General features: G+C 55.1%; 1 protein-coding gene across 4 annotated transcripts in view; it reads left to right on the top strand.

Moving 5' to 3' along the window:
- Positions 1-331: 331 nt before the first annotated feature.
- The window catches only part of SLC45A4 (solute carrier family 45 member 4), a 73,278-nt gene continuing 45,843 nt past the window's right edge, over positions 332-27,766 (top strand). For 2 of the 4 annotated variants that reach the window (XM_057307924.1, XM_057307923.1), the window contains exon 1: positions 21,252-24,451. The gene's annotated coding sequence lies outside the window, so the exon portion shown is untranslated. Of the gene's footprint in view, positions 406-21,250; positions 24,452-27,766 lie in introns of those variants that run through there. The other 2 variants (XM_057307925.1, XM_044380380.3) reach the window with 2 other exon arrangements.

The following is a 27,766-nucleotide window of genomic DNA, read 5'->3' as shown; positions in this document are numbered from 1 at the left end:
GGCGACGGGGCGGGGCGGGGAGGTGGGCGGGGCGAACTGAGGCCAATGGGCGCGCGCGAAACCAGCCCCCGCCCCGGCCTCCCGCGGCGGCTGCTGCATAGTCATGAGCGCAGGCCGGCGCTGCGTCAGCGGAAGCGGCGCGCGGCGGCTGTTTCCGACCCGATAAAGCGGCGTTGTCCCCGCGCGGCGGCCGCAGCTTCGCAGCGCTCTGTCCGCGCCCGCGTCGCTCGCAGACTGACCGCCCGGCCGGCCGGCCGAGAGCAGCCGCCGCCGGGCCCCGCCGCCGCCCTCGCAGCCGCCGCCGCCCCCCAGCGCCCGGGGCCCCGCGCCCCCGCCGCCTCCGCCCGGCCCGGCCCGGCCGCCCCGCCGCGCCGCCGCCCCCGCGGCCCCGGCCGGAGGAGACAGGTGAGCGGCCGCCTCGCCCGCCCGCCGCCCAGGGCCCCCACCTGGGCTCCGGCACCTGCCGCTTCCCGCCTCCCCACCCCACCTCCGCGCGGCCCGGCCTCGAGCTCCTGGTCCCGCTCCCAGCCTGCCCGGACATCTCGTCCCCGGGGAGGAGACCCTCCCCCCGACTCCCCCCATGACCTGGCCGGGCGCGACTCCCGCCGGGACTCCCGCCCCGTCCTTGGCCTCCCCACTTCTCTACCCGGGCTGCACCTGCCTCTCGTCACCGTCGTCCCGGCAGCCTACTGGAGCATCCCGGGCCCCCTCCCCGCGGTGTGCACCTTCCCACGGATCCGGCACCCTCTTCGCGCCCCACAGCATCCCACCACCCCGTTTCCTCAGGTTTCTCTGCCCGGAGGGGAATCTGGAGCCTCGACCCCTCGGCTGCGACCCCGTCCGGCCTCCTCGGCCTGACATCTGTCCCTCAACTTCTGAGGGTTCAGCCCCTGCCTGTCCCCTCTGCCTGCCTTCACCCCACCCCACCCCCAAGCGCGCGCCCGCGCGCACACACACACACACACACACACACACACACAAGCGCGCTCAGCACGCCCATCCAGTGTTCCACACCTCCAGCTCCAAGATGCCCCCTGGGCTGTGCCTGTGTTTGTGTCTTATATGCTTGTCCTCTGGTCTGTCCTTTTGAAGACACCTTTATTTCCTGTGGCCAGTCTTGTCCCTGGAGGAGAGGGGCCAGTTCATCCAGGTCCGGAGCCCTTGCCCTGCACATTTCTCTGCATCTCAGCACTGCTTCCCTTTCCCGGGCAGCTCCTCCTCCTGGAGCTCTCGAATTTAACCCATTCCTCCCCAAGGTGTGTTGATTTTGATTGGGTTATTGGGGAGCAGTTTCCAGCTGGGGGCTTTTCCAGGGGAGGTATATCAAAATGGTGGGGGTGGGTGGTTTGGAAAAAGCCCAGCTTCTTGGTTAGCTATCTATAATGATTCTAGAAAGTGCTGGGGGTGGGTGGAAGGGAAGGGTTGCTAGGGAGGAGTGGAAAGGGGGACTTGATCTCCTGTGGAGTGTGAGATTTTGTTTTTCCAGTGGGGGCACTGATGGGTCAGACTGCGCCAGCTCCATTGGATACCTCAGCTGACTCCAGCAAAAGGGGCCTTGGATTGGAGCTCCTGGTTATTGGGGGATCTCCTGGCCCTAGGTCCTGGGAAGGGAGGAGGGTTTGGAAGATGAGTGACTAAAGCAGTTGTGGGGTCCAATGATTGTCAGAATTGAAGCCTGTTTCTGCTGGGGAGACCCAGGTCGGCTCTTGGCAAGGTTATGTGTATGTGCCCTGCACTTTCTTTGACTACGACCGCTTCACACCACTCTCTGGCCATGGACAGACAGGTAGGGCACAGGGGGAATCTGTCATCTCTATTATTTTATGCTTGAAAAAAGAGGGAAGAAAAAAGCAAGCTGGAGGATTGGTTTATTGATTAAGAAGTGTAATAAATGGTTGGGTATCAGAAACAGTAATCCCTAACCTCTTTTAAAAAATATGAATAATTTCCTTGCTCTTTTGCTAGATCTGAATTAAGTATTAAAAGAAAGAGAGTTTATTTAAGGCTTGGGAGAGATTTTGCAGACTCTGCCTGAAGTTGACTAGGGGCTGCGTTTGTGACTTGGAGCTCTGCAGGCCCCAGGTGGAAAGACCCGGGCTTGATCAAGATCTCAAGTGCTCTTGGGTGAGAGGGTGGGGAAATAGGTTGTCTGAAATCAGGAATTTCAGTCCCTTGCAGGCTAATTGTTTTTATGGGCAGCAGCTGTAAAGGAAAGAGGTGGATCTTTTGGGATGCATTTGAAATGTATATTAGGTATTTAGTGGTGGTTTTTCTGGCCCGGGTGCCCCCCAGGGGAGGCTGCCCACCCCCTCTGGGGGGACCAGTGAGCGGGTGGCCTGCTTCCCTTGCGGAGAGGGGCGTTGCAGCCTTGGCCCCTGTAGCATGGGGTTGGGGGGAAGCAGAGCAGAGATTGGACTGGGTGAGCTCCAAGGTGGCTTGCAGCTTTTAACATCCTGGGGCTCTCTCTGTTCTCCAACTTTGCTTATTGGAGGGGGGGGGGGGGAGCTGGGAGGGGGCGGGAGGAGCCTGGGAAGGGGGCCTTGCCCTCTCTGAGCCCGGAGATCCCGCCCTGCAGTTCTGCGGGGGAGGAGGGGCTGCGGGGGAGGAGGGGCTGCGGCAACGGCAGCTCCCCCATCCCCAATGGAGGAAAGGAGTCCAAGAAGGTATTTTGGCCAGCGATTAGGTTGCTTGCTGTTGGACTGGTTTTATCGGTGTTGTCAGAGGGATGGTGGGGAGAAGAGCCGAGGGCTGCGCTGGGGTCTGGGCTCTGCTGTTATTTTCCGACTGTGGTGCCTGTTGGTCCCTATCGCCCGTCTGCACCCTGTGCCCTCTCTGCCTTCTTCGCTTGTCCCGCGAGCCCCCGAAGCCCAGCCCCGCGGAGCCATTAGGGGTGGTTCAGGACTAGCAGCCTCGCGGCCTGGCACAGAGGGAGGGTGGCCGGCTAACGCCATAGGTGGTGGACAACCCCAAATTGTCAGTGCCCTCCTCGGGAACACCCATGGCAGAGCCCTGGCTGTAATTTGCGGAGCCGGAATGCGCTGGAAGCTGTGTTGCTGGGGACGAGGCCGCTCCGCAGTTGTTGCCTCTGGCTCCCCAGCTTTCTCTGTCACAACCCAGTTCTGGGGATGAAGGTGCACTCAGTGAAACACCATTAGGAGGGTTGCTTCCACTCCAAGGCAGGAAACATGAGAGCATTTTAGCTTTGCTGACTGGAAATCTGACCAGAGGGAAAAAGCCTCCCAGATGAAGAGCAGCCATATAGAGAGGGGGAGGGGGTGGGAGAGGACCCTGGAGCCCGAGCAGCCAGTGTCTGCAGGGGGCTCACTGGCGAAGGCAGGCCCACCGCCCCTCCCCCACAGGCACCCAGACAAGGCCCCCTTGTTTAGATTAGCTTAATTACCCCACCAAAATCAATGAACAAGGATCTTTTTAAACATGAAACTTTTCAAAATGTGCTTCGAGTATTTTTTTTTTTTAAATTAAAGGTATCAAATGCTAAGCCTTTGTGAAATAAGGCACTTGGAGCGAACTGGGGGATTGTGGATCTTTTCACTGTGTGCAAAGGAAGCTTCCCGGCCCTAAATCAGAAGGAAGCTTGCCAAAAGTCCGACTTCACCAGTCTGCACGAGAGTTATTTCCAACCCGCTGCCGTTGGGGTAGCGGTAACATTGGAAACACTTAGTGGGGGCCTAACAGCGTCTGTGAGCCTTCTTCCTTGGCAAGTGACTTTTAGAGGAGACATTTTAAGAAGATTAAAACGTCCACAGACTTCGAGGGCAACAGCGTAATCCACTTACTGTTTTCATGGCACGAATAGAGTTCCTTTGAAGCTTGGCGCTCCTGCGGGGCCCCCTCCGCTGCTGCGGGGGACTGGTGGTGTCCCCCACCTTCGCCCACGGGCAGGCAGAGTGAGGGAGGCTGTGGGAAAGGACATGAAACCACCAAGTCGGGCGAGGAGGGCTCTGAGTGTTGTTTCACTAACTTGGGGCCCTAGGTGAGCCGGCGGGTGCACAGGGTCAGTGGCAGACTTTGTAGGGGACCCCCGATGAGGGTGCACGTTGTCCTGGGCAGGGGAGCGCCCGCCATCCTGAGGTGGGATGCCTCGGGACACCGCAGCAGCTGGAGGGGTTTGCAGAGCCTTTTCTAGTTACTGAGCGAGGCTACCTTGCCCTCCCACCTCTGCTTGGCCCAGAGCCCAGGTGAGGGAAGCATTGTTCAGACCGAGGTCGTTGGTGTTTTCATCCTCCCAAACCTGTTGAAGGATTTTGCTGGCGGAGAGGAAAACTGCATTCCTGAACCAGTGCCCGAGGGTGCTTTCTTTTGCTGCATTCAGAAATGACCTGGGATTAGGTGGTGTGGCTCCTTCTCCCCACGTTTTTTAGGGGTTTGCCTCAGGGTCTCTCTTGGGGTTCTGCCTCTGAATCCCAATTGGCAACTAAATGCCAGTTGTAAAGACATTGTAAAGACAGGAAAGTGTAGAGTGCAAAATAGCAGACCCTTGAAACAGCTGACAGAGGGAAGGGAGGACAGCGTGGTGGCGCGCTCCAGGAGCCGTCACTGTACTTCACATACAAATCTTATCTGGCCACATGGAGCCATCAGTTGGACATTGCAAGGCCAGGAGACAACACATACGCTTCTCATTGCCAGCAGTGTAGTCATCATTGTAGGACAATCTATTTATCCAAAGTATGATTTTTTTGGTTTGAAATGGGAAGGAAATATTTTCCCACCAATTATTTTGAGGGGGGGGTTTTGCCGTCTTAAGGCGACTGGTTAGATTATGGGTCTTCTAGGGTTTTATTGCCTTCCAGCTGAGATGTTCAGACGTTTTTGCTCATGTTCTGTAAAATAACTTTGAATACTACGGGTGCATTTCTAAGTGGACATCGAGCTTATTGCTAATTTTAAATAGCTGAGAATTAGATGTAATTTCTTCTGTAGTGTGTATGTGGACATTGAAATTCACAGTTAGACTGCTCTTGAAAGGATCCAGTACTAAGTGTGCTACTGATTGGATAACCAGGACCACCCTTTAGAAACCGAGCAGACTGTTAATGGTGGTAACACGTGCATCTTTCTTCTTCTTGAACTTGGATGTTTGCTCCATTTTTCCCTCGTGGAGTTTTATTCTAATGTCACACGCTTTTATGCATCAGAGTCTTTCATTGATCATCCTTCACACTCGTGACACAAGTGTATATAAATTGGAGTTCAAAGCATTCCTGTGATCGTAAGGCTGTGTTACCCCATCCAGAAGCATTTTTTGTCATTGTAATTACCAATACAAAATTGATCACAGAAGCGTAAGTGCGTCGTCGATCTTCATAATTACTAAGTGCGCAATGTAAAAATACATTGGAAAGGCAGGTCTGGAAGAGCTGAGAGGTGGTCCAATTACAGGAATTACAGATCTGCCCCTGGTGCCTCGGACACACCCTTGCTGCTGGAACATTCCCTGAAAGGAGTGCCTCCTGTTGGCCAGGAAGGGAGAGTGAAGGCTGGGGCTTCCCGCACTGGCCAGAGCTCAGGCGGTCGTGTCTGGGACACGGAGATACATCAATTCAGTCTCTCAGGCATCCCACCTGAGACCCCGCAAGTGCTTCTGCCCTGTTGTGTTACTGTGCTCAGCGGGTGGAGGGGTAAAGAGCATTTGCCACTTCGTTAAATGGTAACATTAAGTGCTGACCCATGTGTCCTTTAGCATGTACTTGCACGTTTGCTAGATTTACGTGTTAAAGGGCAGAAGACAATAGATCTTGTAAACATGTATGTTTTAGTCAAGGGGCAATGGATTTCTATTTGGTTGGGTTAAAATTTAAGCCTATAGGATTGTGCCTTGAGTTACATTTTAATTTTCCAGAATGATGTGTTAAAAGCAGACAAGACTGCTTCGCTGGGTGTTGGATTCCAAAGAGGCTTTTGTCATGTAGGAATCCAGTGAGCCTGCTGTGCTGGTCTCCTTTCTGGAAGCTTCTCAGAGCAACACAGTGTGTTCTGGCAGGAGGAGAAGGGTATGTTGTTGGCTTCCCTCTGTGGTGAGGGCTCTTGGGGTGGGTGAGAGGCCCCAGGGGTTGCAGAGGAGCCTGACTGCTTGGGGTTTGCAGAGGTGGGGCCTCTCCCTGAGAAGCCCGGACATACCCGGGAACTCCCTCAGACTGTTGGGAAGTCCTGGGCTGGTGCTCTCTCAGGCAAGCTGGAGATACTCTGAAAGCATGAGCGGTCGTGTCGTTAGCTCAGAAACAGAAAGCGCCTTGGATTGAGAACTGTAGAACTTTGTATTATGGGATGGTTTTATGACAGATGGTTTTATGACGTACAGGGAGGCTCCAAGTAACAAGGGGTCTCTGGCTTCGTCCAGCTTTGTGGGGGAAGAAAGCAAGCCGCTTGCCCAGCTCCTGAGATTTTGGTAATGTGTGTCAGCTTGAAGTTTTATCTGTCTTCTGTCCTCAGGGCTGGCTGTTAAGAATCCACTTAAGAATGCTTCACCATGAATGTCGATTTGTAAATATTTGGGAACAAGTCGGGTCCTCAGATTGTGAGGTGGTGCCTTTGTTCCTAGGGTTAAGTGAAGATAGGAGCTAGTTCTAAGATCATGTTCTAGGAGACCTGTGGTTTCTCTAAGCAGTGTGGAATAGTGCTGGGCAAGGCTGCTTAGCCCTGACTCATCCTGGTGGGGAGCGGGGTGGGACAACCCTCATGTGGACCCTCCATTGATCTCTTTTTTTTTAATTAAAAAAATTTTTTTAAAGATTTTATTTATTTGAGCGAGAGTGAAAGCGAGAGAGATCACAGAGCTCCGGAGAGGGAGAAGCAGGCTCCCCACTGAGCGGAAAGCCCAATGTGAGGCTTGATCCCAGGACCCTGGGATCATGACCCGAGCTGGAGGCAGTCACTTCACGGACTGAGCCACCCAGGCACCACCCCCCCCCCCACCATTGATCTCTTAAGCACAAACTCTTGTGTGCACTTCCTTAGCATTTTGGGCATTGACACGGTTCCGAGCTCAACGTTCAGAGCTCGTAAAACAAAGGCTTGGGCTGCTGAAGGTGCATTGGGGCACCCAGGTGACCCCACACAGGGGAATTCAGTTCTAGAAACCGTGCCATCCCCTGGGGCCTGACTCCCATGCCAGTCTACTGCCAGCCAGTCATGCGGCTCGGGGCTGGGATAACAGGGGAACTGTTAGTGGTACTTCACGTTGCTTATGTAAAACTGCAGTGGAGAAGCTTGGAGGACAGAATCTTCCCCATCAGGCCCTGCACACCACCACCCTCTGCTGGATGGAGCCAGAGCTCCCGGCCTGCCGAGGCGGCCTCTCTGTCCTTTAGCACGGCCATGTGCAGGGGCTCTGATTCCGTGCTCCGGATGGATTATAGAGTTGAAGCCGGCTTGCTCTTTGCTTTACCAGCGTGGGCCCGGTGAGCCTAGTGGAACAGGGAAGCTAAGGAAAGCTCAGGGCTCTTTCAAACGTGTCTGGCTCGTACTGGAATTATTCAGATGTCTAAAGTGTTTTTAATTCTTAAGATAGGGAGGGGCCCTGGGCCTTTTATTCTGCAGCAGAAGTGTCCTAGATCCTGGCGTTGTTTGGGGTGCAGGGACCATTTACATCCCTGGCTGGGCCATCCCTGGCTTTGTGACCTTGGCCCAGAAGCAACCCACTGCTCTGAGCTTCAATTTCTGTGTTATAATCTGGGAAGCATAATGAGTATTTGTTCCTGGCACTTAGCAGGACCTGAGAAATAATCTAGGAGTCCAAGTCCTGTGCAGAACACTCACCTCATTCTCTCTGCAGAACCCAGTGAGGGCGGTCTGTTATTACCTGCATTTTACAGAGCGGAAAAGGAGGCACAGAGAGGTGAAGTCACTTGTCCAAAGCCACACAGTAAGTGGCTGAGCCTGGGGGTGAACCCTGGGGCCCACACATGGGGTACTGGGCCTGTAGGTCTCCTGTGTAGCACTGAGCCCCCGAGGAGGCACGCCTCCCCCATATGAAAAGCTGGGTTTACAGGGGTGTCAAGAGTATATGTTTTGGCAGCGTGGGGTATCACGTTTTTGTGTGATACACAGTGTGTATTCACTGCAGTGTGTATAAAACATCAGTAGCTTTTCACAAGATGAGATGGTGTTTGACACTAATCAGATGCAAAATAAAGCGGGGACCGTGTTTTCGAGCGCGCTGGCCGCTGAAGCAAGAGCAGACAGTGCTTCGTGCACCAGCCCAGAAGGCGCAGGTGAACGGAAGCTTCTCTGGGCGCCAGCTATCAGTCCTCGGCTAATTCCTGACCGTTGGAGCGACCTCTGCAGAAGTGAGGCCGTGTGTGTGCCGATAGGAGTCCGTCAGTCCTGTGGACGGTGTCCGTTTGCGGCTGTGAAGTTCAAGTAGGTTTTTGATGAAATCTTGTGGGTCTGTGCGAGAGTGGGAGCCAAGTAAATGTAGGCCGTGGTTTCTGCCTGCTTCTGATATGGTTTTGGAAACGAGCTTACAATTTTAATATGGATTTCCTCGTGATCCTCTCAGAACCTTGTCCTTCTGGTGATTTACTCTTGCCCACAGAGTTCTGTCTCGGCTTGGAGCCCGTCGGATGTGGATTGGGATCCCAGGCCTGCCTCCCCACAGCACCGTCTGCTCCCTGGCCACATGGCTGGCTCTGAGGCTGGAGGCCGGGCCTCGCTGCACTGCGGCATCCCATTCCCTTGCGGTAGGAGTCCAGGGGGCACTTGGTTTTATTTATTTACTTATTTTTATTTTTAAATTTTTTTTCAAGATTTTATTTATTTACTTGACACAGCGAGAGGTAAAGAGAGAGAGAGAGAGAGAGAGAAGAGAGAGTGTGCAAGCAGGGGGAGTGGCAGGTGGAGGGAGAAGAAGGCTCCCCGCTGAGCAAGGAGCCTGACGGGGGACTCTATCCCAGGACCCTGGGATCATGACCTGAGCTGAAAGCAGATGCTTCACTGACTGAGCCCCCCCGCCCCAGGCGCCCCTGCACTTGGTTTCAATAAGTGCAGGGGATAGCTGCGACGTTCAAACTTTGTAAAACACCAAATGGATTGTATGGGGAAGAATGTGAAGAAGAATCTGAACTTACTGAGGCCATCGCTGAGCGGAGCATGTTTCCGATAGAGTGTGCTAAACTTGGGACTCTGGTGATTAGTGCTGTTCAGCTGAGTCACCGCGAGACCCCAGAGGCACTGTGCTGGCACTGTGCTCTGAGTCCTGCGGTGGTGGGCCTCCTCTGTCCTCCCTGCATGCCGATGGAGTCCTCGCAGCCCCACGGCCATCCCACGGGCATCTTTGTCTTGGCCAGGCGTCTGCCATTGCGGCCGTGGGCCAGGCTCTGTGTGAATTGCCACCTAGACTCAGAGTTAGCTTCTGGGATTTTCTGACCACTCTGCGTGGAAGCAGTGGTATCCCCATGTTATAGGTGAGAAAATTGATTCCCAGAGATCTTACGGACCCTGCCTGGGAGTCTCTCTTCTGACTGAATGCTCTGCTAGGAGATGCATAAGCAGTTTGAGCCTAAGCAGGGAGGCCCCACTGAAGAATGACGCATAGACAGGAGTGATGATGATACGGTGCTCAGTGCTCATCCAGCACAAAACATAATTCGTAGCACTCTCAGGCGGGGCTCCTCAGGGAAGGCTTCTTGGAAGTGGAGGCCCATTTAACTGGCTTACGGAGAAACAGAGCCTGACCCTGGGGCCTGAGGATATGGTTGCTGCTTTGGACAGTAGAAGTGGGGCACGCTTTCAGCTGCATCTGTTTTAATGAGTGACAACCGCACTTGGGTTACCGCTTGTCGTGAGCCAAGGAAAAGACACTGTGGAGCTTGGATGGTGGCCTTGACGGGGGCTCATGGCCTGCACTGCAGGGAGGGGGCGAGGGCTCTGTGCTGGAGCCAGAGCGCCAGGGCCGGACTGCGAGGGCTCCCAGATGCCCTGCTGGCTGCTGTGCAGTCTTGGACTTCTCTCAGGGCCTTTCAACTTGGGAGACGCCTCGGGGCTCAATGCCTGGGCCCTGCGCTGTGAATGGCATCCACCTGAGTGTCCTGCCGGCTTGTGGCTTGGTCCCTGGGACAAGGCGCTAAGTACATCAAGGTGCGCGTGCTTGCAGGAGGACTGGCTCTCCCTGCCTGCCCGGCTGCTTTCCCAGCCTCGCGGGGCGGTGTCCGCGGCGACTCACCAGGGACGGCCTGCGGGGGTGTCGCAGCTGGTTGAAGCCTGTACAGCCCCCACCTTTGAACACCCGCAGGGGCTACCAGGGAAGATGGGTGCTCCAGACCAGCTGCTTCTGGATTCCACTGCAAGATAACAGGTGGGAGGGCTTCAAGAAAGTGTTCCCTTGGACCTTCCGTCTGCCGAGTGTCAGGTCGTTGACACACACAGCTTCTGATAACTCACCACGGAGCTGTTTTAAGTTTAAAATGTTATCTCCGTTTTAAAAATGAGATCTTGTCTTTATTGATGGGATCAAAGGACTGGCTGCTGGTCACATAACCTGGAAAGCCGTGACCCTAGGAATTCTGGTTGTGCGCCCTTGGTCCATACCTCCCAGCTGGTTTGCAGGTTGGGGGGCAGGAAGGTGGACAGGTGCCACAGAGACTGGACCCAGAGGCCCGCCTCCCTTCAGCACTCTGACTTGTGAATCGCTCCTTCACCTGTGAGCCCCAGGGCCCCCACCCGGAAACTGGCAAGAGGGTCCTGGGTCTGCACCACAGGCCGTTGGAGGACCCGGGGAGCTTGGGAGTGTCCGAAAGCCCTGGGAGCACCCACATGCCTTCCATAGCAGGTCCGCACTCCCTGGCCGAGTTGCCCCAGCACTCTGCGGGGGCGCGGTAACTAGGTCGTCGTCTTTGCAGCGCGATGCTAATTTGCACCAGACAGGGCCCACGTTTCCATTTAATGTGGGGTTGCCTTTGAGTTCCATTTTCTTCGCACTGTCCCGGAGGAAGTGCACATATGGGCGTCTCCTACCCATTTCTGGTGATTCATATGTAGTTGGGGTCCTTAGGGCATACAGGCCTCTGGTCTGGAGTGTCTGGAATCTGTTTACACATCCTGTCTTGCCTCTGAGAATTCCTTTCAAGGTCCGTGGCTCTCATCTTGATTTGATAACTCACTGCGAACGACTGCTTCATGACTACGCAGAGGTGTTGGGGTTACTACTGCCAGCTTCTACCCCCGTGGGACAGAAGACTGTGCATACGTGTGTGTCCATGTCATGGAGGGACATTGGCCACTGTGTCTGTCGTGTCCTGTTTGCAGGAAGCAGATGGGCATCGCAGGTAGAGTGATGAGCGTTAGGGCCATACAGAGGGGTGGGCAGGGTTAAGGAACACCAGCAAGGAAGGTTTCACCCTACCCTGGGCGCAGGGGCATGGAGAGAGGGGGGATGCAGGAGAGGGGGGTGGCTTTCTGTGGAGGGGCCTGGTCAACCGGCGGTTATGACTGGTCTGGGCGAGAGACCGGGAGGCCAGGGCTTGGGAGGCTAGGGCCCGGCTTTCACTGCATGCGCCTCTGTGCCCCGGCTTGGTTGCTGGGGTGGAATGTGTGTGGATGTGTGACTTTCTGGCCGCCTGGCGTGGTTCCCTGCTTGGTGGGAGCTGATGCCTATGGGTCTATGGTAATTTGGGGTCTTGGTGAGGCGGCAGAAGGAAGGACCTAAGTCGGCCAGTGCAGCTGAGAACGCAGGCCGAGTGGGCCTTGTGGGTCCAGGATGTAGCTGTGACCGTGCTGCGTGGGCCACTTTCTCTTTTCCTGGGGTTGGTTGGCTGGTTTCCCGTTGTCTGCCAGGTGGCCTGAAAGCAACTGGAGGGCAGTCTGGACCTCTCGGTGTGTGCACGGTGGGGGCGCGGTGAGTGGGTGGATGAGGGAGGGGGCCTCGGTTAGATGGGGAGTCTGTGAACTGTGATCCCACGGCCCAGTGTCTGGCGACAGTGACAGCTAGCTCTAGAGCCAGACGCAGCGGAAGGAGCACAGCTGCGCTCTGGATCGGAGGGAGAGAGGCGATGCCCGGACCCCTTGTCTAAATGCAACATGCAGATCAGATTAAGGTTTTATCTGGAGCCTGGCTCATGTTTTGGTTATGAAACGTGAGAGCAGTGTTTTGCTGACCTGGTTTTCCTTGCTCAGTCTTTCCCCAGCTCAGTCTGTCCTGGGTTACTTTTCAAAATGAATGAGCTAACACCATATACAGGAGGTTCAAAACAAGCTCATTATCACCCTGGCGAGCCAAGTAAATAACATTTATCCAGGACTCGATTCCAGACACCACGGCCTGACTATTGGAGAGAATGACAGCCGTTTTACTTGTAGTGGTTCATACTTTTGTCCATTCCTTTAGGATCAGTTCTAGAAATTGTGGTTTGATCTTTCTGATGTCACCAAATGTTTGATGAGCTCTAGAAAATTCTCAGCTCTGGAATAGTCTGGGCTGGCCCTTAGAGTTTTTCCTGAATTTAGAAATCATCTTTCTAGTTTTGTTTCTGTCTGCCCTTTTTTTCCTGCTGTATGAACCTAAATTGTTCAACTGAATTCTAAAGGAAACTATAAAAGGGAGGGCCGACTTTAAAAATTATGAAAAGCTGATGCAGTAACTCTGTCACAGCAGAAATACCTTTAGCCAGCTGTGTGACCATGGATACTTCCCTCTTCCCCCACTTAGAACTGGGGTAGTGCTTAACCTTTTTTGGGTCATGGATTCCTTTGAAAATCTGGTGAAAGTAGGGACCGTTCCCACAAAAATGCGAAGAGACACCATTTTGTGTATACTTTAGAGATCTCCTAACACCTGTCCAGGGGTGATCCTTCTCAGCACCCCTTTCTGGGCCTCAGCTAAGGAACGCCTGTACCCTGCAGCATGGGCTGCCTGGTCTGTCTGGAAGCCCAGGGGGAGGGTGCTTGGCCAGCGGTCCGCCCGAGACTGTGTTTGGTAGTTCCGGAAGCAGGCGAGCAGCTGGGGCTGGTGCTGGCCTTGGGCTGGTCTCTCTGCCCGAGGAGTGTGCTGGAGGTAAACCCCAAGGGTGATTGTTGTGTCTCCTTGCTGTGCCCAAGACGAGCAGCAACAGCCGTGGACTTAGAGCCTGGTCTCGGGCACAGTGCGACTAAGGACCCGCATGGCAGTCTGCCATCTGAGTGCCTGTTGGAAACTGTTGTGATGGTGACGTTGGGATGCTCCAGTTTACTTTGTGGGGAAATGTAGGGTAGCTAAAATTAGCAGTGAGAGGGTCAAGTCAAGGTTGTCTGAAGAATTAAGCAATGTCACATTGAGATAAAACTTGGGAGTGGCTTTGTGGAATTCCTGACCCCAAGCCAGGCCAAGGTGGAAGGATCAGGCGTGTAGCGGCTCGTGTGACCTGGAAGAGGAGCCACCAGGTCAGACCTCTGCATTGGCACCTGTTCATCCTGTGGCCGGATGGGTACTGTGGCCTAGAGAGTGCCCTGGACGTAAAAATCCACGTTCATTGCACGTGGTGTGATATTGCATTATAATGTAGCATGTATTCTGTGTGTGTATTAGAGTAAATTGTATTATCTGTTCTTTATTTGGCTATATAATATGTATTGTCTATAATAGACACAGTTATAGGGCGTGTCGCATATGATATATTGTAATGTTGTATTATATAGTATAAGGTCACATCATAATGTATATTTTACTTATTTAAAATTCTTGGTGGGGAGGACATCCGGCTACCTGGTTCAAGTTCTCCACTAGCTCATTTTCTTTCTTTCTTTCTTTTTTTTTTTTTAAGATTTTATTTGTTAGAGAGCGAGAATGAGTGGGGGGAGGGGCAGGGAGAGGGGGAGAAGCCGACTCCCTGCTGAGTGGGGAGTCCCATGCAAGGCTCAATCCCAGGACCCCAAGATCATGACCTGAGCGAAAGGCAGATTCTTCACCGACCGAGCCACCCAGGCACCCCACCACTAGCTCATTTTCATTGACGTGACGGGACAGTGTGGTTCACAGGAGGACCATGGTCCAGTCTGAAGCTGCACCACCAGGAATTCTCTGGACCCTTTCTTATGTCCTGGGCCTGCTAGGCAGAGAAGGTGCTTGGCTGGCTCCTGGTAGTTGTGGGGTCAGCAAGGGGCCTGGTGTGCCGTGTTTCCCTGCCAGGCTGGAGGACCCAGGCCTGGGGTTTTCTCTGCAGAGGCCACAGCCACTGGGCCCCTGCAGGACTCTGACACATGGCCACTTTGCTCCCCTCGAGGCAGGATGCACGCTCTTTTCCAGGGTGTCTCTCCCCACGGCGGCAGCCAGCTGCTTGGCAGGATAGGCCAGCTCTTCTGAGCTGGGAAGAGCCCAGAGTCGTACCCATTTGTAAAATCACCTCTTCCTACTCTTCAGTCAAACGCAGAGAATGCGGCGTTAGTATGAACAGTAACTGATAATACTCAGCAATCTGCTAACCCCATCTGCAGCCCTAAAGATTAGAATCCTGTCCTAATGGGAAGCCATGAGTCAAATATCGTGTGTGTGACTCCACACGTTACTCTAATGGTCATGTATTATATATGGAAGCTGAAGTAAAGGATTTTGTTTTTTATGTATTTACTTTTTAAAAAGTGATTTCTGCACCCAACTTGGGGCTTAAACTCACAACCCGAGATCAAGAGTCGCATGCTCTACCGACTGAGCCAGTCAGGCGCTCCAGTAAAGGACCGTTTTATTTTTATTTATTTTTTCTCAGGGAACGTGCTTGCGAGGTGGAGGGAGGGGCAGAGGGAGAGAGAGAATCCTAAGCAGACCCCACGCTGAGCACAGAGCCTGACCTTACGACCCTGAGATCATGACCTGAGGAGATCATGACCTTAGCTGAGATCATGACCTTAGCCGAAATTGTGCATCCGACACTTAACCAACTGACCCAGCCAGGCACCCCAGTAAAGGCCTGTTTTAAACTGAGGTTTTTGATCAGGCCGGTTTTGAATTTCTTCAGTTAAAGAAACAAGTACAGCCCTAGAGCCACACCTCCCAGTGGCGGCTGCTCTGCTCCTTTCCAGACCATGTCTCCCAGAGCGGGTGTGCCTGTGCGCGCCCCTGTGCGCGTGTTCCCGTGTGGGCGCGCGCGCTCCTTCCCTTGGGTCGGCCCACCAGCGCCAGCTTCTCCGGGTGATGGACTCCGATGTCTTGCGTGGCCAGGCAGTTCTGGGTGCCTGTGTCCGGCTGCCTGCCTCACAGGGAGGGTTCCCTCCAGAACTCAGGCATGGAATGAAGCTCTTGCGTCTCCTCTGATCCTCTCTGCTTTTCCCAGCCCAGCGATGACCTGGCGCTGGGAGGAAGTGCCGAGGCCGAGCCGCTGAACCACGGTGGCCGTGGTTCTCCCCACGCTTCTAATCCCGCATCTTCTGTGTGCTAGACTTGGTGCTGCCGTTTCCTCACCTGCAAATTGGGGCTAATGATAGGATTCCCTGCGTTGGAGTGTGTGAGGGCTCAGTGTGTGTATGTGTGTGCGTGTGGCATCTAGAATCGGAATTGGCTCATAGGAAGGACGTTCAGAGTTGCAGCTAGTTATGTCCCCACATGAAGCAATTGAAGATGCGTGTCTTTGGGGAGACTTTGCAGTTCCCAAGAGAAAGGGGGTGGGGGAAACTGGAATTTGCCTTTCTTTTCTGGGGGCAGTCCACTCCTATGTTGGAGGGGCAGGGCCAAGTTGGGCTGGGGGAGGGAGGCCTGGGGGCACATGCGGCTGCCTGTCCTGGCAGGTGCAGTGGGATCAGAAGGGGGCCATCAGAACGAAGCTGTGCGGGAGCCCGAGGTTCTCATGGACGCGGTGTCTGCGTGGTCGGACCCTCCTGTGTGCAGGCTGGGCCCCTGGTGCTGTGGGGGGCGCTAGCTTGGGGTTAGGGACTTGCCTGGGAGAGGAAGTCAGGAACTGGTAGGAGAGGTGGAAGTGTGGGGCAGGGGGTGGGGTGGCGGTCAGAAAGGAGCTGCTGACGTAGCCTAGGCTTGGAGTAGCCTAGGTGTGAGCCGTGTGTGGGCAGAAGACAGGGAGAGAACCCTGGGAGTCAGGGGCCTTGGTGCCTGTGCCCTGGGAGGCCTGAGGGCGTCTGGCTGCTGCTACCATTGGTGCTGGAGATGCTGGGCGTGCCACCTGAGCTCCGGCAGAGTGGTGGTACTGGTGAGCCTGCGGGAGCCCTTGAGGAGGGTGGTGGGGCAAAGGGGGCACAGTGGACCTCTTTTTGTTGTTGTTGTTGTTGTTAATAGACTTAGCAGGTACTTAAAAGGACAGGCTCTTTAAACAAATCCATCAGTAACTTTCATATTTGTAGTTAACTGTCCTTAACTGGCTGCTCAGCCAGCTAGACCAGAAGGCCAGCGCCCTAGCTGGCCGGGGGCATTCCCTGGAAGGAATTTGGAAATCCATATGTGCCATGAAGTGTTCATGAGGGGCCTTCGAAGGACCTTGGAGGAGGGAGGCTGGGGACGGCAGCAGCCCGCTCTCCCTACCCCATGCGTTGGTGTGGGTTGTTGCCTTGTGAAAACAGCAGCGTGCATCCAGGTGACCTCACCTGCCAGGCAGTCAGGGCAGCTGAGTCATGGTGCTGTAAATTATATCCGCAAGGAAAGGTTTGTTCGCTGCGGTTATGTCTTCTCCCTGTTAAAATTAGTCTTGAAGACAGAGTGAGGTGTGTGGAGTTTATAGCGCGTCTATTATAGGCTTCCTGCCGGCCCTGCAGGCCTTTCTCCTGTGATGATATTGCCCTTGGTGTGTGGTTTTAAATTGTAGGATCAAAGCTTGTGGAAATGCAAGAGAAGGGACAGGTGCTTGGTTCCTACCTCCCCGTGGCCTGGGGAGGTAAGCGGCTTTCTCAGGGTCCTGCAGTGGCCTGGGGGTCCTGCTCTGCTGCCGGGCCTGATACCCGTAGGGTCCGGTGATAAAATACTAGCTAAGGGCGGAGCCCTGTGGCAGACGGTGAGCGCCCCCCTCTCCGTCCCTCCCTTGACCTCAGACTCTTGCTTGAATTTGGCTGGCTTCGCTGCGGGTGTGAGTGGTTTGTAAAGAGCAGTTCCTTCTCTGTTCCCCGTAGCCTTCAATTTACTTGGGGAAGGTGTGGACAAGCTAGGATGCAGTGGTGGTGAGGGGAGGGCCACCAGTCAGTGGACAAGCAGAGGAGAGTCCCGTGGTGAGCGGGAGAAGGGTCGTGCTCCTGTGGTCAGGCTTGTGAGGACGGCGGGAGCAGGAACCCAGCTCAGAGGCAGATTAATGCCATCTACTGTTTTAAATGCGCGTTGATGGGGAAACACTTGCTTTTTTTTTAAAGATTTTATTTATTTATTTGACAGAGAGACAGCGAGAGAGGGAACACAAGCAGGGGGAGTGGGAGAGGAAGAAGCAGGCTCCCAGTGGTGGAGCCTGATGTGGGGCTCGATCCCAGAATGCCGGGATCACGCCCTGAGCCAAAGGCAGATGCTTAACGACTGAGCCACCCAGGCGCCCCGGGAAACACTTGCTTTTGAACTGTAACTGTTACTCTGCTTATACTATCTCCTTATTCTGGAAAAGATTGAAGCCGCTTTAAGTAGAGAATGTACGTAAGAGGCACTTGTACAGATTCAGGAAAGATGTGTTTGCAGGCTTGCCGCATGCTTCCCTTGCTCTGCCTTGGTCCGGGGCTCACACGCGCACTCGCGGGGTGCCTCCAGCCTGTGTGCTTCCTGGGCCGCAGACGGAGGGCCTCCGTAAGGGCCGGCTGACAGGCCAGGAACCTCCGCCATTCCTCCTCCTCTGGCCCTACGTCCCTTGTTTCTAGAGGGATCGTGAGCTCAGACCCCCACCTCCTTGGGAGCTAGGTGGGGCCACAGGCAGAGATGTTGGGGGCCTGGTGCCAGGGCTCCCTTAGGGCCGGTGCTGGGCCTGTGTCCCTCATGCCCCGCTGAGGCCGCTCTCGCCCCAGAGTGGGGGGATCTGATTGGGGCTCCCCAGTGAGTCCTGGCTAACCCAAGGCTGCGCATCTGCATGCCCATGCCGGGTACGGCGTACGTAGTCAGGGACAGAGGAGCCACCACGGACTCCGGGGCACGAGCCCGAGTGACCCCCACTGTGACCCTCCCCTCACGCTGACAGCCTTGGTGCTTTCCTGAGCAGCAGTGCCTCGCAGATGGCCAGCGTTAGGACTGTAGCGGCCTCTGTCCAGGACTTTCTGCCTTGTGTCCGAGGCAGTACTTTTGTATCCAGGGTGAGCACGTCCTTGGAAAAGAGCTTATGGGAACGTGGGCATGGATGTGCAGTGACTGGAGTGTGGGCCTCACCGTTTGAAAGAGAACTCGGAGGCAGGCTGCGTCCGTGGGGTTTATGCCCCCGGAGTGTGCGTCCTTCTGCACAACAATGGGACACGCCCTGGCCCGGGCCAGGCACCCGTCACCCCGGGGCGTGGGGGGCAGCCTGTGTTCCAGCACAGGCCAGGGCTGGCTGCAGCGTGAGGGCACAGCTCTGTGCTCAAGATGAGAGCTGGAAGCCTTTGAGGTGCCGTGACCTGAGGAGGGCCTGCTGACGTTGAGTGTGGGTCCTGGCTCAGTGGCTGCCATGACAGAGGACTTCACGCCGAGGGCCATGTGGGGCAGGCGGGAGCTGAGGGCTCCTTCCCACCAACTGGGGGCCACACTGGAGGCGGTAGGGTGCAGGCAGGCCTAGCAGGAGCTGTCCTGCGGTGGGGAGGGAAGCCCGCTTCGGAGCCGGCAGACCCTGACCCCGCGTGTAGCCCTGGTTCTGGTTCCACGCAGGCCTTAGCAGCCCACCCACCGTGTCAGAGTCGGCCTTGCTGGGTTGTGGGGGTGGGGTGGGCACACAGCACAGACACTACATGGATGGTTCTTTCCTCCCACGGGAGGCCACGGTGGGGACAGAGAGGAGTCCCTGGGGTGGGGAGGGGGCTAGCGCCCGGGAGGACCCAGCAGAGGGTGTGAGAAGCTCCTGCAGCCCCGCCCTCCTCACAGAACGTGGAGTAACACGGGCCCACTTGGCATATTGGATTAGGTTTTTATCCCCCAGGAGAGTAACCAAGTAAACAGAATAGAGTTTGGGCCACTGGCCAAATGAGAAATATTTTGGATCTGGTGACCTCTTTCTTTGGGTCACTATTCACTGTGGAAGGTTTTGACCCGTATTGCATTTCAGAATAGGAAGAACGACTTATTTTTCAGCGTGGCAAATAAGGAAAAGAATGAAAGTCTCTTGGAGTCTCTGCTTCCAGAGGCTCCCCTGGGAGGAACATTTTTATAGACACCAGACGTCCATTCCAGCCCCGGCCAACTTTCCATGCTGCTGGCGGGGGCGTGCCGAGGGCCAGCCCCTCCTCTCCTGAGCCTGCGGCCAGTGTGCGGCGCCTGGCGCCTGCCAAGCCAGGGCCCTTCCTCCCCCAGTGAAAGCATCACCTGCCCCCTCGTCCCCAGGTCCTGGACCCTGTCTGCCCAGCTTCCCCTGGGGTTGTAGTCTCTGCTGGGACTCTTCGCTCATGGATCACAGACCCCTGCGTTTTCACAGTTGAGTTGCAGCAGGTCACCCAATCGAAGGTCACCCTCCTAATTGAATTTCAGGGTAAAGTGCTTGTATAGTTAAAAACCAATGAAGAAAATAGGACTTAAACCATTGGTTTTGTTTTGTTTAAAGATTTATTTATTTATTTGAGAGGGGTAGGGCAGGGGTGGGGTGGGGGGAGGCAGAGGGAGAGAGAATCTCTAGCAGACCACCCCCCCCCCCCCCGCAGCGTGGGGCCTGAGGGCTCGATCCCATGACCCCGATCATGACCGGAGCCTAAACCAAGAGTCAGACACAACTGACGGAGCTGCCCAGATGCCCCAACTTAAGCCATTGTTAAAGCAAGTCCATACTGTTGAGATGAGCATGAAAACATCCTGTCTGACTTTCTGGTTCATGTGTCGTGGCGTGGGATGCAAAAGAGCAGGGCTTGGGCTCACAGAGACTCTGTGAAGCACTGGTGTTTGGGGCTGTCCCTTTTCCTCCCGTCCTCCAACCCCGGGACTCAGGTTTGCACACACAGTGCCATCGGTCTTCTGGACTGGAGTGCACACACGACGTGGCCTTTGTCTCTGTTGTCATCTGTCCCTTGTGCCTTCCAGCTGTGGAACTGCCATTGCAGGAAGATCCCCGGAGCCCCGCGTGTGGGCGGCTGACGGAGTGCAGCCCCCTTGGTGCCCTTGTCTGCTGGGCCCCCGGCACTGCCCTAAAATGCAGGCAGAGCCCGAGCTGATGTTGATGCGTGGAATGTCTGGAGAGTTTGAGACATTCTGGGCTGCAGTGTTAAGAGCTCCCTTGTTTGCCCTTCACTTTGCCTTCCTCTCCTGCTTGTCGCAGGGTGCTGGGCCGGAAGCTGTAGATGGGCCTAGCACTTTGAGGCGGACGGGGAATCTTGCTGCGCTATTCATCTCTGGCCTGCTTGAAGGCAGGCTGCCGCTGGCATCCCTAGGAAGAGAAAGCTAAGTGCCCCTTGCTTCTCCCAGCGCCTAGGCCCTTTGGTAGCCTTGGGGCATCTTAGGCTTAACTCCTTCCTGAGAGGCTCTGTGCAGGCCCAGGATGTGGGGTGTCGTTTGGTGATGAGGTTGTGAGTTAGAAGTAGTGGTGGCTTCTGGTGAGTTTTGGATACAGCCAATGGTAGAATAGCAGCCTTCCCAGGGGTGGTTGGGGTGGTTAAGTGCCCTTGGCCAGAAACACCTGTTGGCCACGTGGCGTTGGGTAAGAGGCAGAGGTGGGCTGGCAGATCTGTGCCGGACAGGGTGTCTGGCTCCCATCGAGCAGACCCTGTCCTGCCACCTCTAGTTCCTGTCTCATCTAGCTTGTCCCACTTCCGCATGCCCAGATGAGAAGTAACGAGCTTGAGGAGGAAAGGACGCTAGGTCAGGCCTTCAGACCTGTGCTACCTGTTCAGAAACCAGGGGACACAGCTGACTCGTGTGACATCTGCAGGGGCAATGTGGCTGAGGCAGAGGGAGGCCATGGTTTGTAGTCAGGGCCTCGGACCAATGAGGACTAGTGTGGGCTAGTGTGGGTTTGCTTTGCCTGAGGGGTGAGGAAGGCGAGACCAGAGGGAGCAGGAAGAGAAGCACTGAGGGGTGGGTAGCGGGAGGAGCTGTGCACAGAATGTTCTGGCCATACTTCATGCTGGGGATACAGCAGCAGGGAACACTGAGGGGCAGGGAACACTGAGGGGCGGAAACGAGTTCAGGAGGGTGCAGCTGGGGGGGAGGGCTGCTCTGCAGGGGCAGGCAGTGACGGCTCTGGCCAGGAGAGCGGGGCCAGCAGGTGACAGGAGTGCTGTCATCGGCCACAGAGCCTGCCTGCACAGTGCTGGCAGGTTCCTCTCGTTGATGGCGGGCAGCACACACACTCGTTCTTCACACCTGTCTGGGACCTGTGGCCGGTTTTCAGGAACCTGGAGGAAGCCTTAGCAAGGGGGCACCTGGGAGGGCAGGAGAAGTGTGTGTCAGGATCAGCTCTGCTCACAGTCACTGTCATCGATGCTGGGTCCCTTGGCCTCTCAGGCGCCATTTCTCCTCTGAGGTTTGGGTGGGGCTGGACCGTCCCCAGGGGTCTCACCAGCCCTGTTGCTCTTTGACCTGCAGCAAGATATGTTTCTGGATGCTTGTCCTGTTCTCTTATTTGTTCCCTGAAGCCCCCGTGGCTGACCCAGGTCAAGCCGAAGCTCCTGCCGCTCCCTTTGCACTGGTGGCCCCCTCCCTGAGCGCCTGCTGCCTTCCGTCTGCTGCAGACCTGGACGGCACCTCTCCACTCCCAGGCTTACCCGCCGCTGGGCTCTGCTGGCCCCTTGAGAGTGTCTCCCTGGGGTGAGCCCCTGCAGGGTCAGGTCCTCCTGTTGGAAAATGCCCAGCACATAGCACTGTCCACAGCGGAGTGAGCCAGCTGTCCTGCCCCTGCCGATAACAAGTCTCAAACCTCTGTGCCCACCCTCTGCACTGTGCCTGGGCCTCTGAGTGCAGCCACCCCAGGGTCGGTCTAGGCTTGCCTGCTGCCCTCCATTGTCACGTGGGCCTCCTCCCCCTGACATCCTGGGGGGAGGGGGGAGGTCTCACTTGCTGTGCCTTTGAGTGACACAGGTTCTCTCCCCACTAGCCCTCCCCCCTCCCCGGGTTTTAGGTGCCTTGAAGGGAGGGACCCTATCCTAGACCAGAGGTGGCTTCCTTGTGTCCCTGTTCCCTGCCCGCCCTACAGGTGGCCCGGAGGGGGTAGTCCTGGTCACTGAGCTGACCGTCACGTCCTCAGTGGTCAGCGTTGTCGTGCTGCAAGGTCCGGTGCAAAGGGGTCCATGGTATTCTGGACCTAATGCACATGTAACCTTCCTTTACAGCGAAATCGCCGGCTGTGCTTACTTTCTGATAACTGAGTGGAACCACTTCTTAACCTAAATTTTTGTTTTTCCAAATTTTCCCTTTTAGTGACAACTCTGGTAAAAGTTCTCATGAAACTTTTGTAAATATTAGATTACTCGTTTATTTTTCAAGCCATTCAAGCAAAAATTAGACCATGTTTGGTAACTTAAATTCTGTTAGATTGTTCTCTGCTCTTGTGATTTTTCTCTTTCAGGGCTACACACTGTGATGTAGTTGAACCAAGGATTTGGTTCCCCCAGGGAGTTTTCAACACTCTTATCCAAATGTAATCGGGGGTAACCACTGTTTTACTGCGAGCGTTTAAGGGTGACGGCAGCTCCCTTTCCCGAGAACCCGCAGGGTTTAGGCTCCTTGGCGATCGTCCACACTGCCTGGTCCCCCACATGGTCTCGAGGGGTTGTTCCCGTTGTAGATGGGGAGGTGACGGCTGAGTGTCTGAGTCTGCAGTCACGAGAACACCGTGTTAATGATTCGGGACATCGTGTGGCCCGTCTCTCCACCCTGCCGTCCACAGTCCTGGGAGGAGGCATAACTTGTTTCACTCGGGGCTGGGAGGACATGCAGCACACTGCTTTGTTCCAGAGGAGCGTGAGGAGAACAGAGCGTGGCCTTGGAAGATGGAGGGGGTGGGAGTCAAGGTCCCTGAACTGGGTCTTAAAGGGGCCGTGGTGGGCGAGGCTGCACTCCGCAGGTGCTCAGTCCCTCTGGCCCACCTGGCTCGGCAGAGCCCTGCACCCAGTGGTCTCCCTGAGCTCGTCCCTTGCTGGGGAAGACTTCTGTGTCACCCACGTGTCACCTGCGTGGTGGCTGGCTTTGTTCCGAGCTTGCTTCCAGTTCCTTTTGAGTTGCAAGCTACTGTGTTTAACATAAAAAGACCCCCACAGGTGAAGGGAAGGGTAAGTGACATCTGGAGTCTGTCGGGAAATTGGCAGCACAAACACGCCACACGCCCACCCATCCTGGCCTGGGGGGCCGGCTGCTGCTGATGGCCGGTCCGCCATCCCCTCGCCTGCTGCACTTGGCTACCCAGGCTACTTAACTGTCTTCCAGGAAATTAAGTTTAAATCAGATTGAAGCTATGATGCTCCTTGTTCTTTTCCATCCCAACAATTATCTTAAAATCTCTCCTTTTAATTAACTCAATTTTCCAGGTCTTTCTGTAGGCCGGGCGGTTTGTTTGTGGAGGGCCTGGCACTGGGCCCCCGATTGGGAGACAGGGCTATAGCCCTGCCCTCCGAGGCTGGGCGGCCCCAGCACGGGTAGGGTAACAAGGACTTGGCCGCCCAGCCTCGGCACAGCGCTCACAGCGCAGGGCAAGGGCCCAGCCCCCTCCCCGTCTGCTGGGGCAGCTTGCTACCCTCTGGCTGGAGCCGCTCCCTTTTTTTTTTTCTTTTTAGAACTGCTTCTTTGGCAGCTTTCACTTCTCCTGTAGGCACGTCTCAAGCTAATATTTATCCTGCAAAGTATCTTAAAAATGCTGGAGGGCGAGTATTTGTGGAGAACTTTATCAATCTTTGAAAGAGCATTATTGTGACATTGATAAACTGAGGCACTGTTTACAATAGGCAGATTGTGTTTGAACTTGCAACCTTTAATTCAACAGTTAGTTTTTGTTAACAGATGGAGTTGTTTTGGCTGTTCTTGTAAAGAGGTCTTTATCCGTGTGGTTTTTGTTTGTTCCTGGGAGCATTTGGCCTGTGCTGGGGGAGGGGAGACCTGGGCGGCTCAGGCTGTAATACATTCAGGTGTTAACTCATTTTATGATCAGCAGGCTTTTCAGGAATGTGGACTTTGGTGCTTGAAGCCCTACCTCTTCATGATTTGTCTCTTTAAAACTGGAGGTGCCTTCTTCCAGAGCGAAAACTGGCCTCCCCATGAGCAAGATCGTGGGGGCAGGTGGTATTGTTTGCGTGGTCAGGAGGTTTCAGATCTGGGGAAGAACAACACTGAGAGTGAACTTCTTAAAAACTAAAGTAAAATCTTTCGGGGGGTGGGGGATGTTACTTTTCAGTAAAAGGAGTCACTTCCTGGATCTTCTCCTGAACCTGTTTCCTCCACCTGGCAGCCCTTTTTGACTCTTGGGTGAGTAAAATGCCTCCTGGTGTGTTGGCGGCGGAAGGGCCCGGCTCCCACAGGGCTGCACGTTCCCTGGCCCCAGCCTGGTCCTGAGGGTGCCGGGGACCAGCGGTGGGGGCCGGCGTGGGCTTGGGCAAGAGGAGGTGAGAGGCAGTGCCGGAGAAGTCTGGGTCCTGCAGGGTGTCACACAGATGCAGCCATGGCTGGTGGGGGCTGGCCAGGACTGGAGACGGAGGCCTCTCCTTGGGGTTGGGGGAGCCTGGGCAAGGGCGTCAGGCCGTGCGGGGTTTTGTGCACCTGGCCTTGTGGTTGCGGCGGGGGGGGGACAGAGGAGCTGAGGTGGGCTGCCCTGGAGGTGGTGAAATGTGCAGTGGGTGCCTCGCAGAGGTCACAGTGGCGCCTGTGGAGTCTTGTTTGTGCCCTGCAGGGAACATTAGGGACCGGCACTTCCTTCTGGGTCAGCTGACTCACGCTAGCCTGCTGACTTGGTATTCCTCCTCTGTCTGCTGGTCTCTGTCTGTCTGTGTCTCTCTGTCTCTGTGTGTGCGTGTGTATCTCCGCCTGCCTCCCTCCCTCCTGACTCACTCCCTGAGCTGGGCTGAATGTGTGGCTGTGCGAATTTGCAGCCCCATCTGCCCCAGCGCCTGTAGGCTTCGAATGTGTCAAAGATTGGTGGTTGGCTGAATTGTCTGGGGAGGCACTGAGTACCTACAGGGGCAGAAACCCCATTACCCTGCTGATAGGACTTTTCAGGTCATTTCTAGACCTCATCTTACATTATTTACTTTTATTTTGGCAAAATAACTCTAACATGAAATGTACCATGGGAACCATCTTTAGGGTCCTGTTCAGCCGTGTTAGGTCTGCGTCCTCAACGCGGTGCTCCGTCGCCGCCCTCTGTCTGCAGAACTTTTGCATCTTCCCAAAGGGAAACTCTGTCCTCCTTTCATTTATTTTTAATGCATCTGCAAATCCATCTTAACCAGTAAGGTCCTGTGGTGGGTGCTGCTGCCGTCCAGTATTAGGGCTATCGGGACCAAGGTCCCCAGGCTGGCCGGAGGGACACATGGGGCTGTGTGCAGCAGAGCTGATCTCAGGTGGAAAGTGCTATATGTAGGGCGGTGAGGTTCTCGTGAATTGCCATTTTCCTCCAGTAGATGTAAAATCTGACTTGTTGAACCCCGTTTGTTGTACACTCAGGTCCTGCTGTCGGGCTGAGTTTATGGAAAGCAGATGTCACCCGTTTGGGTATCTGAGAACTGCATTGTGCCCAGAGTAGTTTGGTTCTAGTTAACGTTCCTGGGGCTTCAGTCCCACGAACTTCTGACCAGCTTAGTGGCCAGGTACTCCTCCTTTTGGGGGAAGGCGGCAGTAGTTCTCTGTCTGTATGGACTTCCCCGGGGCCTCCTGCTTGAACATTCCAGTCATTATCTGACTTGCGTCAGCATTGGGTGCAGCTTGCCCACCTCCCAGGATGGCACAGGAGGAGCCTGAGGGCCACACTGGGCTTCCTGTGTGTGGATGTGCACTGTCGGGGGTGGGGGGGAGGTGGTACGCTTCGCTCCACGGTGCTCTCCTGCATTGCAGACTTCTGGGGAGTCTGGGCTTCCCCCTCGCTCAGGGAGGCCCAGGCTTGAGCCAGGTGCTGTGTTTTTGGCCATGTTCTCTGCACTGGCTGGAGGCAGCCTTCTGCTGGCTCGCAGATGGTAATCCAGTCCTGGAGGGCAGTGCTGAGAGGCCCCGGGGACGTCAGCACCCACAGATTAATGAGCAGGAAGGGTGCCTGTTGGTGTTGTCAGCTGAGAAACACACATGAAGCTTTCGGCCTCGGAGCTCAGTGCTGTCTGGGTTGCAGGCGGGGAAGGGTGCCGTACGTCACCTGGACAAGATTAGTTTCTTCATCCCATGGGGGCCTGTTTCAGACCTTGATGCAGGGCTTCTCTGTCTCGGCTCTTAACCTGAAGAGAAGAGGAAAGAGTGACTCCTTTCTCCTTGATGGGCTCAGGGTCTGGTAGTCCGGCTGACCCGGGAGTACCCTTAAATGGGAGAGTGTAATGAACAGAGCAGGTGGCATTGTTAGAGGCGGGTGTTTGACCTCAGTCCGGTGGGGAGAAGGCTAAGTCCAGCAGAGTGAACCTGAGTTATGGGGGTGGGGGAGGGCAGTAGGGGCTGTGGGCTGGAAAGCCGTGTGATTGTGTTTGGGAACTGGGGTAGATGCCTAGTGAAGAGCCACCCAGGGGTCCCATAGGAACGAATAGCCTCCATGCACCAAAGCATGTAGGCGGGTCTGCTGCTTGCCTGGGTGGGGTTAGGGCACAGTCTGTGTTTCCGATGTCGAGGGCGGGTTGGGAGAGGCTTCTGCGATGGGTCCTGGTCGTCAGCTTGGCATCTGTGCTGATTAAGGGGACCGGCCAGCAGCACTGCATCCACAGGCGGCTCTGCGGACCTGCCTCTGTTGGCACCGTCTGGGCCGTGCGAGATGCGACTTTGTGATTGCAGAACACTCCTGCATGTCCCCCCACACACCAAGATCTTAATCTGCGTTTGGAGAGGACAACCAGAAAATTTATTTTTAAAGATAATTTACTGTGGTTTTTTAAAAAGATTTATTTATTAGTGAGAGAGAGTTGTGGGGTGGCTAGAGGGAGAGGGAGACTCCCAAGCAGACTCCCACGGAGCCCTACATGGGGCTCCATCTCATGACCCTGACACCGTGACCTGAGCTGAAATCAGGAGCCACCCAGGCTCCCCTACTGCTTCTTTTTAAAATTTTTTTTTTAAAGATTTTATTTATTTATTTGACAGAGAGACAGCCAGCGAGAGAGGGAACACAGGCAGGGGGAGTGGGAGAGGAAGAAGCAGGCTCCCAGCGGAGGAGCCTAATGTGGGGCTCCATCCCAGAACGCCGGGATCACGCCCTGAGCCGAAGGCAGACACTTAACGACTGAGCCACCCAGGCACCCCTCTTTTAAAATTTAAAACAAATTTAGGTCCTACAGAAGCAGACTATAACTACAAATCACCCAGATATAACACCTTTTTCTTTGTTTCCGTACCTTAAAAAAAAACTTTCTAGGATCATACTGTGTACTTGATTTGTAAGCTGGGTTTTGCACTTGATACTGGGTATAGCTCCACGTCAGCTGGGAGCCCCGCAGCAGAGCTCTGTCTGGGTGCGCGACACCTTATGCACGGATGCTCCAGGGTTTCTGGCTGCGTCACCGCACGCCTGTGCCTCTGTTTCCTTGAGACGAGTTCCAGAGGGCATTAGAGTCCAAGGGAAATTCACGTTTTGAAGTGTTGGGTCCACAGTGACCACAG

The sequence above is a fragment of the Ursus arctos genome, unplaced genomic scaffold (genome assembly GCF_023065955.2).
Source record: "Ursus arctos isolate Adak ecotype North America unplaced genomic scaffold, UrsArc2.0 scaffold_6, whole genome shotgun sequence".
In the NCBI taxonomy this organism is placed as follows: Eukaryota; Metazoa; Chordata; class Mammalia; order Carnivora; family Ursidae; genus Ursus; species Ursus arctos.
Note: the sequence above shows the minus strand (reverse complement) of the source record. Positions and strands in the feature narration are given on the sequence as shown.